Consider the following 12383-nt stretch of genomic DNA (forward strand, 5'->3'; position numbering starts at 1 on the left):
GATTCTTTAGGGCAAATTCATTGAATACAGGCTTTACTTTAGTCATGTAGCACTTCACACAGCTTGGTTTCAATGGCACATTATCCAACAAGAGGACCTCTTCCAAGAAGGGTGGGAAAACCTAGGTTGTTGCACATTTTAATGTACCTTCATAATGTGTAAGCACGCCCTTCAGTCTGTCTTTCATTCCAGATAGATCAGATCATGAGCAGTTGCAGTCTCAGTGTTGCTGGGGTCAGCTGATTCACAACTACTCCTATGCGGTGTTGCCACGCAATAATCATCATCCTCCATGCCAGCGTTCCCTCCCATCTGCTGGCCATCTGTCAGTCTTAGAGTCTTCCACATCATCATTGACTCCTCAATTTCCTTTCGAATAGTCAGATACATGTATTTCGTCAAACTTTCATACAATTCATTCTACTTTATTTCACTCCTCGCTTTTTTCATGCTGAGCCTCTCTTCTTTGCCGAGTGTGAAAGCCCTCTTGTGCAGGACATTAACACCTATACCCCTTGCATGGCCATGGGGATCTCTTTTTTCCAGAGCATCGTACAAAATATCACATGGCGCTGAGTTCCAGTAGAACCTTCCAGGGATCTCGGAAGCCTTTAACATCACGCGATACCATTTTTCATCATGTGAGTTTTCAAAGTAATAAGTTTCATCATCACGCCTCCTTGCACATGCCCGCAAGTATTCTCTAGCGTGTTCGCCCCTGATTTCACTAAAGGCCAGTTTCCCACCCGCAGCTACTGCTTCTTTCTCCTTCTGGTCCCATATCGGTTTCATGTCGTAGTATCCTGCCACACCCATATGGTGGGGCTGTGTGTTCCTATTATGAAGTTTTGATTGCTTGGCACTCTTCATAGCAAACTCTAGAGTTGCCCTGGCCCTTTTGAATTCTGCCCAGTCTGCCTTTATAATTTGGGGGTATGCGGGGATTGGTTCCTTGCCTTCACTCAAGTACTTCTTATACAGCACGTGCTTCTAGTTTCTCCAAGAATCCCTAGCCTTCTTTAGTGCAGCATGTTCCACCTGCATTATCCACTGCTCTGGAACGTTGAAGTGATCCAAGATCTCCCGGACTATCCTTTCCCATGATTCTGTGTCAGCCTTCCGAAACCCCGGCAGATTGAGTGTTGCCCTGCAAAAATATCCACACACACACGCGTGCGTGCTTTATATAGTTTAGTTGGAGCACTTCAAACTGATATTGGTTACATCATATACAGCTTTATGCTGGTGTGTGGGCTTCCTTGGAGCGTTCCTCCATGTCCTATCTAGAAGGGCAATTGGTGTAGCTCTATCCCGTTGCAGATTTCTTGATCCTTCACCATCTACTGAAGACCTAGGGTTGTCGGAATCAGATGAAGTTTCATCACCTGTAGCATAAGTGTTGTTAGTGCTACTCGGCATCTACAGATAACACATGCAAAACTCGGGAAAGGAGGGTAAGCATAAAGCTAACAACTTGGTATCAAGCTATCTAAACATGCCATGCAATAATTTAGAAAATGTACGGCTTATTCGCTAAGTTTGTGTGACTCGGGCGCCCACTATCTATAAATCGGCAGTAACTTGTTGGAACAAATACAACTTATATGTACTGGTTTGGAAGGTAGAAAATGAACATATATATGCTCTACATTATTTTATAGCCAATTTGGGAACATAAGGAACGAAATAGGAAGAGGGATTGCGAGGAAATATACCTCACTCTGATGGAGAGCAATATCTAACAGGTTTCTTAATGCAAACCCGGCAGGACCACATGACATGCGAGGGTTAGAGGATCGATATGCTTGAGGGTGGTTGGTGACCAAACGACGATGGCGAGGCACAGGCAGCCGCTTGTTGGGAACGACAGTGGAGGTAGGCTTGACGCCAAGGAGCAAGCACACGGCTGGGGTGAGCACGCCGGCGCCAGAGAGGGTTATGCTGTGGATCTGGGGGAGGGGTAGTTGGCGATGGATATTGGGTGGACTAATTGAGTGAAACGAGGGCGGGCGGTGGGCGGTGTGGCGGCCTAGGTGAAAAGCGTGAAAAAATATCCCCTGCCGCCGCGCGGAAAGGCCTATACAAACTATTGCCTCTAAGCGCTCGTGTGCACAAACATCATATTTCATTTCAAATGAAGATGTGCTAATTCTGAAATGAAGACGCCAGTACATCATTTCACCTCTAATTTTTCCCACGGTAAGAAATCACCATTACACCACAGGTTTGATTTGCTGGCACATTTCATGTCTCGTGTGCTATATTTAAGACATATTTTGGCACTTATCGTGCATTTTGGCATATAAATCAAATACTAGCCGGAACTGTATGTGCTGATTAAAGGGATGAGGATTGTCATTCGATCTGGGAGCATCCAACAGTGCAGACGTACGATCTGTGGGGTTTGGGTACTGGCCAATCAAAACGCACAACTCGATCGCACGCGCGGCAGGGGGGCATCGACCACTGTTTGGTAGGCACACGACTTTTGTGAGTGAACTGTGTGCTATTTGAAAACATTTACACTAACTAACATCATATCTTTATTTGAATGAAAACATGAGTTCAACGTTTCGCCTCCAAATTTTTTTCCACGGTAATAAATCACCATTGTACCCTATGGTTCATTTTTCTAGTGCATTTGAGGTATCGTTTGCTATATTTGAGTAGTTTGCTATAGTCGCAACTACACGTGGGTGTTAGCAAGATCATTTGTGTGTCACTTTGGGAGTTTTCATTCATTGTTCGAGAGATGGAAAATATTCAAATAGTTCGGCCATAGGGTGCAGCCAAAGGCGTAGGCCTTGTTGGTATTTTAATTACAGGAAATGCATCTAGAGTCCGGAAATAACGAAAATTGGTGTCTCACTATGGTGTGCTCTCAAGATCCCATGGAATTTTTTTAGTAAAGTTTGGCATTGCACAAGTTTGGCACATCTCACAAGAAGGATCATAGTTTCCAAAAGGAGATGCGGCACTTCGGACTCCAATTGTCTGTGACTACATCGTTCCGTCTCGAAAGAAAATTCATGGTAAACAATCACACATACATAATAGGTTTTATTTTCTGGCCCATTTCAGGTCTCGCCTGCTATATTTAAGCCATTTTTTGCATTTACCTTGTATTTTGTGGATATAATATCAAAACTGTATTACAAGTACATCTCGGTGTTAGTTAAGAAATAAGCCTAGTTGGTATTTTAACTATAGAAAATTCAGATGGAGTCCAGACATCATCAAAATCGGCGTGTGCCCGTGGCATGCTCTCACTACCCCGTGGAAAAAATTTGGTGAAGTTTGGCACAATTTTTGATGATTGCTCCCTGCAAATCGGAGCATCTCACCAGAAGGATCATGGTTTCCAAAAGGAGACGTGTCAATTGAAGCTCTAGTGGCTGGTGACTTCATCATTTGGCCTCACAAAAATTCACGATACGCAATCACTATTATACCACAGGTTTGATTTTCTAATGTATTTCAGGTACGTTTGCTATATTTAAGACATTATTTCAATTTAACGTGCAATTTGTGGATATAAATAAAATCACAACCGGAACTGCATGTTCTGCCGAAAGGGACGAGGACTGTCTTTTGATCAAGGAGAATCCAACGGTGTAGACCTACGATCTGTGGGGTTTGGGGTCTGGCCAATCAGAACATGTTACTCAGATCGCGTGCGCCGCAGGGGGGCATCGGCCACGGGTTAGTAGGCACACGGCTTTCGTGAGTGAACCTTGTACTATTTGAAAACATTTACATGAACTAACCACATATTTTCATTTGAATGAAAACATGAGTTCATCGTTATGCCTTGAATTTTATTCCACTGTAAGAAATCACTATTGTACCCTATAGTTCAAATTTCTGGTGCATTTTAGATCAAGTTTTCTACATTTGAGTCATTTTTTGCATATATATATATATATATATAGTCGCAACTACACGTGGGTGTTAGCAAGATCATTTGTGTGTCGCTTTGCGAGTTTTCATTCATTGTCCGAGAAACAGGAAAAAAACTTCAAATAGTTCGGCTGTAGGGTGCGGCTAGGGGCGTAGGCCTTGTTGGTATTTTAATTACAGGAATGTATATAGAGTCCCGAAGTAACGAAAATCATTGTCACCGTGGCATGATCTCATGATCGCATGGAAAAAAATTGGTAAAGTTTGGCACAAGTTTTGGTGCTCGGACCTTCCATACCGGAGCATCTCACAAGAAGGATCATAGTTTCCAAAAGGAGACGCGACACTTCGAACTCCAAATCGTCATTGACTACATCGTTCCGCCTTGAAAAATATCATGGTAAACAATCACGGATATACCCTTGGTTTGATTTTTTTTGGCCCCTTCTTCAGGTCTCGTCTGCTATAATTAAGTCATTTTTTACACTTACCTTGCATTTATTGCACATAAAGTCAAAACCCTACTACAACTAAATTTGGGTGCTAGTTAGCAAAGAATGTGTTCAAATCATTTGTGCGTCGCTTTGCAAGTACTCATCTGTTTGTTTGAGAAGCGGGGAGAAGTTTCAAACATTTCAGCCGCGAGGTGCGGCCACCGGCATAGGCCTAGTTGGTATTTTAATTATAGGAAATTTAGATGCAGTCCGGACATCATCAAAATTATTGTGTGCCCGTGGCCTTCTCTCTCATGCCCCCGTGGAAAAAAATGGTAAAGTTTGGCACAAGTTTTGATGATTGCTCCTTCCAAACAGGAGCATCGCACAAGAAGGATCATGGTTTCCAAAAGGAGACGTGGCATTTGGACTCCAAATCATCAGTGACTACATCTTTCTGCCTAAAAAAATAACGGTAAACAATCATAGGTATACCCTTGGTTTGATTTTATTGCCCATTTCAGGTCTCGTCTACTATATTTAAGTCATTTTTTGCACGTACCTTGCATTTTGTGCATATAAAGTCAAAACCGACTAGAACTGCATGTGGGTGTTAGTTAGACTAATCACACTGGGTAGTTACTTAGACTAGTAACATGCATATGTTACTAGTCAATGTTACTACCTCTGTAGTGGAGAGTAACATATGTGTGGTGCCATGCAACACTTCATTTATTAGGTTGTAGACTCCTCTTGTCTTGGTATGTGTGATGTTATAGTAACTAGCTATATTACCACATGCCCCTATTTCCTCATTAATTACTCGCCACATCATTTGTTTTGCCTAGAGATGTGTGATCTTGCCACTTATGTTACTCCCACTGCGGGTAGTCTTAGCAAAGAAGGTGTACAAGTCATTTGTGTGTCTCTTTGCGAGTTTTCATCTATTGTTTGAGAAACGGAGAGAACTTTCAAACATTTTGGCCGCGAGATGCGGCCACCGGCGTAGTGATAACCCACAAGTATAGGGGACTGCAACAGTTTTCGAGGGTAGAGTACTCAACCCAAATTTATTGATTCGACACAAGGGAAGACAAAGAATATTCTCAAGTATTAGCAGCTGAGTTGTCAATTCATCCACACGTGAAAGACTTAATATCTACAACAAAGTATTTAGTAGCAAAGTAATATGGAAGTAACGGTAAAAGTAGCAAAATTAATAGTAGCAGTTTTGTAGCAATCGTAACAGTGGCCACAGAAAAGTAACGGAACAAAGATCAATATGAAACGAGATCATAGGAAATGGATCAACGATGGATAATTATGTCAGATGGAATTGATCATGCAACAGTTATAACATAGGGTGACACAGAACTAGCTCCAATTCATCAACATAATGTACGGATGTATTCCGTATATAGTCATACGTGCTTATGGAAAAGAACTTACATGACATCTTTTGTCCTACCCTCCCATGGCAGTGAGGTCCTAATGGAAACTAAGGGATATTAAGGACTCCTTTTAATAGAGAACCGGACCAAAGTATTAGCACTTACTGAATACATGAACTCCTCAAACTACGGTCATCACCGAGAAGTGTCCCGACTATTCTCACTCTGGGGTAGCCGGATCATAACACATAGTAGGTGACTATAACTTCCAAGATCGGATCAAGAACACAAATATATTCATGAAAACATAATAGGTTCAGATCTGAAAACATGGCACTCGGGCCCTAGTTACAAGCATTAGGCATAGCAAACTCATAGCAACATCAATCTTAGAACATAGTGTGTAATAGGGATCAAACCCTAACAAAACTAACTCGATTACATGGTAAATCTCAACCAACCCATCACGGTCCAGCAAGCCTACGATGGAATTACTCACGCACAGCGGTGAGCATCATGAAATTGGCGATGGAGAATGGTTGATGATGACGATGGCGACGATTGCCCCTCTCCGGAGCCCAAAATGGACTCTAGAACTGTCCTCTGGAGGAAGAATAGGGATTAGCGGCGGCTCCGTATCGTAAAACACGGTCAATCCTTCTCTCTAATTTTTTCTCCCCGAACGCGAATGTATGGAGTTGGAGTTGAAGTCGGTGGACGTCTGTTGGGCCCACAAGGACAGAGGGCACACCCTAGGGTGGTTGGCGCGCCCTCCACCCTTGTGGATAGGGTGTGGGCCCCCTTCGGTTGATTGTTTCGCAAATGTTTTTTAATTTACTCCAAAAATGATCTTGGTGAAGTTCCATGTCATTTCGAGAACTTTTATTTCTGCACAAAAATAACACCATGATAATTCTGCTGAAAACAACGTTTGTCTAGGTTAATTCCACTCAAATCATGCAAATAAAGTCCAAAACAAGGGCAAAAGAGTTTGGAAAAGTAGATATGATGGAGACGTATCAACTCCCCCAAGCTTAACCCATTGCTTGTCCTTAAGCAATTCAGTTGACAAACTGAAAGTGATAAAGAAAAACTTTTACAAACTCTGTTTGATCTTGTTGTTGCAAATATGTAAAGCCAGCATTCAAGTTTTCAGCAAAGATTTTGAACTAACCATATTCACAAGAAAAATTAGGTCTCACATTCACTCCTATTAATGGCATAATCAACTAGCGAGCAATAATAATAAATCTCAGATGACAACACTTTCTCAAAACAATCATGATATGATATAACAAGAATCTCGCTAGCCATTTCTGAGACCGCAAAACATAAATGCAGAGCACCCATGAAGATCAAGGACTGACTTGACATTGTAATTCATGGTAAAAGAGATCCAGTCATACTCAATATCAATTAATAACAATGCATACAAATGACAATGGTGCTCTCTAACTAGTGCTTTTTATAAGATGATGATGACTCAACAATAAAAGTAAATAGATAGGCCCTTCGCAGAGGGAAGTAGGGATTTGCAGAGGTGCTAGATCTCGAGTTTTTGAAATAGAGAGGAATAATATTTCGAGTGGCATGCTTTCATTGTTAACATAAGAACCAAGAGATCTCGGTATCTTCCATGCTACATACATTATAGGCGGTTCCCAAATGGAATGGTAAAGTGTACACTCCCCCGCCACCAACAAGCACACTCCATGACTGCAAAAAAATGATGGGTATCGTCCAACTAACAACAATCCTGGGGGAGTTTTGATTGCAATTATTTTTATTTTATTTGAGCATATGACTAGGCATCCCGGTTACCAACCATTTTCTCGTGAATGATGAGCAGAGTCCACTCGTCGTGAGAATAACCCACCTACCATGCAAGATATTGACAGCCCTAGTTACTACACGAGCGATTTGAGCATACAAAAACAGATTATCATTTGAAGGTCTAGAGTTTGGCACGTGCAAATTTACTTGGACGGCAGGTAAATACCACATATAGGAAGGTATGGTGGACTCATATGGAACACCTTTGGGTTTATGGAAGTGGATGCACAAGTAGTATTCCCGCTTAGTACAAGTGAAGGCTAGAAAGAGACTGGGAAGCAACCAACTAGAGTGCAATAACAGTCATAAACATACATTAAGATTAACCAACATTGAATGCAAGCATGAGTAGGATATAAATCACCATGAACATAAAAATCGTGGAGGCTATGTTGATTATGTTTCAACTACATGCGTGAACATGTGACAAGTCAAGCCACTCGAATCATTTAAAGGAGGATGCCATCCTATTGTCAGGAGAAATGACACCTATGGGATCCTGGGGAACCCCTTTCTACGGTTGGCGGGGCGCGGAGATGCGCAAAGAGCAGGTCTAAATGATCAGCGTGCGGGGAGTTTTACCCAGGTTTGGGCCACAAACGATGCGTAAAACCCTAGTCCTGCTTGTTTGTGTATATTTGGTGTTCTTGAGTTCTTGAACTAGCTGCGGCGCATGCCGAGTCCAAAAAAGTCTGAATCCTTCCACAGTACGCCTCAGGCCTCCTTTTATATGTCAGAGGGGTCGCCACAATGGCACACAGGAGGTGGAAATTATCTATAATGTACAAGTTAATCTCCTGGCACCGTAGGACAAATGCATTTAATGCGCTGCCAACGTGCCTTCTTGCTTTATCGGGGACAGCAACGAAGCTCATCCCGTACGTCCCTGCCTCGCCTTGCTTCGACGCACGTCCAAGCTGACAGCGCCATGCTGGCCAGCTGGCTGCTGTGCTGGTGCGGTGACAAGGTCTTCACGATGATCTGCTTGCCACCACGTAGGTGCTTGACTAGTTGGCCTAGAAGCTGCATGCTGCCACACACGCGCTTGCCTAGTTGGTGGGCTGGTTGCCGCGTCGACATGGCTGTGGGGAAGCGAAATGTTGGTGGGTGCGGGCCCAGATGTGGCCTCGCAGATGCCCCCAGCAAGGGTCTTGCCGGGGCCTCATGGTCGTCCCCGGCAATGATCTTGTCGGGGGCCTTCATTTGTCCACGGCAAGGATCTTGCCGAGGGTCTTCGTCTTCTGGTTTGCATCTAGGCTTGCAGGCCTTTGGTGCTTCACAAAGAATCCATGCCACCACGCAGGCGCCCCCGAGCCTTGGTCTTGATGTTGTCGATGGTGTCAAAACTCTCAGGCACAAGGGCGGTGGCCTTTCTGTTTATCGGGAAAGTCGCCCTAGCAAGGCGCTTGTCAGGGCTATGTAGGCCCCCCCGGCAAGGGCCTTGCCGGGGGATGTCTTCCTTGTCCTTTTGCTCCTCGCACCTCTTGCTTGAGTACTGCCTTGGCAGTCTCGTATCTTTCCTTCCTCTGCCCCGCCAAGCATGGCCGCAGGTGTGGCTATGACAGCCCGTGCACAAGTAAAGGGGTACAGAAAGGCCCCTACTTTTGTACACCGACCCGAGCCCCTGAGTGTGGGCCACACATAAGCACGAAGTGTTGTTGGGCCAGGCCAAGAACAGTGCGCGGGCACGCTTGGCAGAGTTTTAACTACAGTAACTCCTTCGCCAGTTGTGCTTCCCCAGGACCCGCATTGAGTGAATGACGTGGGGGTCATTTGTGGAACGGTCGTAGCACGCTTGCGTCACCTCGTGGTGAAGAGTAAAGAGGCAGCCCGCACCTTCCCCATAAAAAAAGAGGAAACTGCAGGGGCGCTGTTCATTTACCCTCTGCGCCCTTTCGAATCTTGGAACCGCCATTCCCCTCTTCTTCTCCAAGCGCGAACCGAAGCTTTCGCCTCTGCCCGCCGCCGCGGCACTGCTGTTGCTCTTGATCCCTCACCCCTCTCAACTGCCATGGCGCCCAAGACAGGCAAGGGCAAGGGAGCGGCCAAGGACGCCGGGGGGAAGGAAGCGCCGGAGAGCGAGTTGGTGGAGATGCGGACGCAGTGCACCCTCTTCACCTCGACGGTCGACACGCTCATTCTCAAGGAGAAGTTCCGACCCTTGTGGGGGAGGGAGATGTCGGGGAATCCCTCCACACGCATCATCCCGGCCTCCTTCACCAAGGCCAGTCCAAGCCGGTATACTTTGTTTGTCGACTATTTCTCCTGCGGCCTCTGCACCCCTTTCTCAGATTTCTTCAACAACATCATGCACACCTATGCCTTCCACCTTCTGGAATTCACGCTGAACGTCGTGGCGTGCAGGGCCTTCTTTCCCACCTTTGTGAGCGCTTTGCTGGAGTGCATCCCAGCACGACGCTCTTCCGCCAGTACTTCACCCCTCACATCTAGCCAGGGGGTGCCATCTCTGGCTGCATCACCTGGATCCTAAGGACCCAGAACAAGGGCACGTACCCGGAGGTTTCCCAAAAGGAGAGGTGGGACGAGTGGTGGGGCCGGTGGTGCTGGATCGAGGAGGCAGATCCGCTGGAGTTCTGCCGGGTCCGTCGGAGGCCGCCGTTCCTCAGCAAGGACTGGGGCAATCTCGATGGCGACGATGAGAAGCTCACGGTTGCCATCACCAGGATCCATCACCTCACCTCCGCTAGGCTCACTCTCAATATGATTGGTGCTGACCTCATCCGCCGCCGAATTGCCCCGCTGCACAATAAGGGGAGGCCGGCCTAGGATTTCAGGAATGCGGCCGATATCATGAGGCTCCACCCCGGCCTGAACCACAACTTCACGGTGCTGCAGCATGCTCGTCTTTGCTAGAGGCTTTTTCAGCTCAAGGTCGATAAAGACGGTGGGGTTGAGAGGACCGGCAAGGCCGCCAGGGCCGGCAAGTCTCTATTCTGGTTGGCAGCAGGGGTGGTCCCGTTGTGCAACAACTCTTGCCAGACCGCCGGCATCGCCATGATGCCGGTTTTCAATGTGCACGGCCTCAATTCGACCTAGGTTGAGCCAATGGCGTAGCTGGTGCAGGCATTCTTCGACATCTTGTCGGAGAGGTACGTTCACGACGAGCCATAGCTCATCCGCGACACCACTGAGGAGGAGCTGGCATACATTGCGGCTAGGGAGGAGGAGGCAACACTCGCCGAGGAGGCCGACAGCCTCGGCACCGTGGAGGACGAGGCCGACGCAGCCGCAGAATAGAGGGAGTTCGCCATGTGGGCGGGATTTGCCGAGGAATCCAGCTGCGCCGGCGCTGGGGACCCCCATGTTGAAGAAGCGGTCGAGGAGTCAGCCAAAGAGGAGACCGATGCGGATGACACCCCGGCCCCAGGGAGGAAATGCGTCCTACGGCGGGCTGGCTCCGGCGAGCCGGTCAGCCCCGGCAAGAGTATGCAGCGGCAATAGGCCCAGGCGCAACCCACGCACTAGATGAGGGTTGCGGCAGCGAAGAAGGCCGCGGCCTCTGCCGCTTCCTCATCCAAGCGGCACAGGACCCCATCCCCTTCTCCCCCTCTTGTGGATGCTACCCCAGAGGCCGACTTCAACCTTGGGTCCTTTAGCCCAAAGGGGAAGAGGAGACCAATGGAGGAGGACGAGTAAGCATCTTGCCCCTCATCATTTCCTGACCATCTGCCCGTGCCATCTGTCCCTGAATTGATCTTATCTTTGCAGCGACAAGGATTCGTTGGCCCAGAGGGTGGCGAAGAGAGACAAGGCTTTGACGGGTGTCCAGCCCCCGGCGAGTGCTCTGCGCACGACGGCATTGGTGGTGATCATCCCGGACAACTGCCCTCGATGCAGCCCCCGCTTCAGCCCCCGGCGCGAGTTCATCAGTCACTTCCCACCGGTAGGCGTTGGGGCGTGAATCCTTGGTGCTGACCTTGCCGGGTTTGCAGGAGGAGAGCGGCAATAGGTGGAGCCACCGAGGGCCACCCCTGACACGCCCCCTGTCAACCACGCCACCGAAATGGGCGTCACTAGCTAGGGCACCTTCCGCTTAGCCCACGCGTATGGAGGAGGAGGAAAGCATGGGCACCGGTGGCTCTGTCCTAGAAACGAACATTGGTGGGGAAGGAACCGCTTCTTCTCAGCTCGGCACAGGTAAGCGGCCTGCCTCTCGTCCCTTGCTATCTCTGCCATGCAATGTCCTCTCTTTTCTTTGTTCTGAACTTTGATTTTGGCCCCGCTTCATTCTCCTTTCTAGTTTCTAGACCCTCCTTCGACGGACCAGGTGGACGTCGACGCCGTCGTCGAGGAGGTCGCCCGGGATGTCGAAGGTGAGGCCAGCAGGAACGCGGCTGATGAAGCCGCCAAGTCTGCTGCTGAGGAGGCCGGCAAGGACGGCGAGGCAGCTGCCGGGGAGGCCGACAAGGAGCCCACTGGGGAGGGGGTGGTCGACGACCAACCTTCCTTCCCTGCAGCCCCCGCCTCAGGCAATTACTTGAAGGTGGGAGATGATCTATTCATCAGCATCCCGGGGATGGCAAGAACCAGAGCGCCAGCCGAAGGGGAGGTTTTCGACGATGAGGCCTTCGCTGCCACCAGGCTCTAGGTCATTGATGAACCGAGCGCCAGCAGTGGTGGTTCCCAAGAGGAGTAGCTCCTCCGGGCCATGAGCGCCAACTTTTAGATGCTCCAGGCGCTCCACCGTGCCCGCTAGTATAAGGTGAATTCCAGGATGGCGGCTATGGACAAGGCGGAAGCAGATTTCTAGGAGCACATCACTCAGATGCAAATCTGGTTTGGCGAGGCCCGGGAGGAACTGCAG

This window comes from Triticum aestivum, chromosome 4A, assembly GCF_018294505.1.
Source record: "Triticum aestivum cultivar Chinese Spring chromosome 4A, IWGSC CS RefSeq v2.1, whole genome shotgun sequence".
In the NCBI taxonomy this organism is placed as follows: domain Eukaryota; kingdom Viridiplantae; phylum Streptophyta; class Magnoliopsida; order Poales; family Poaceae; genus Triticum; species Triticum aestivum.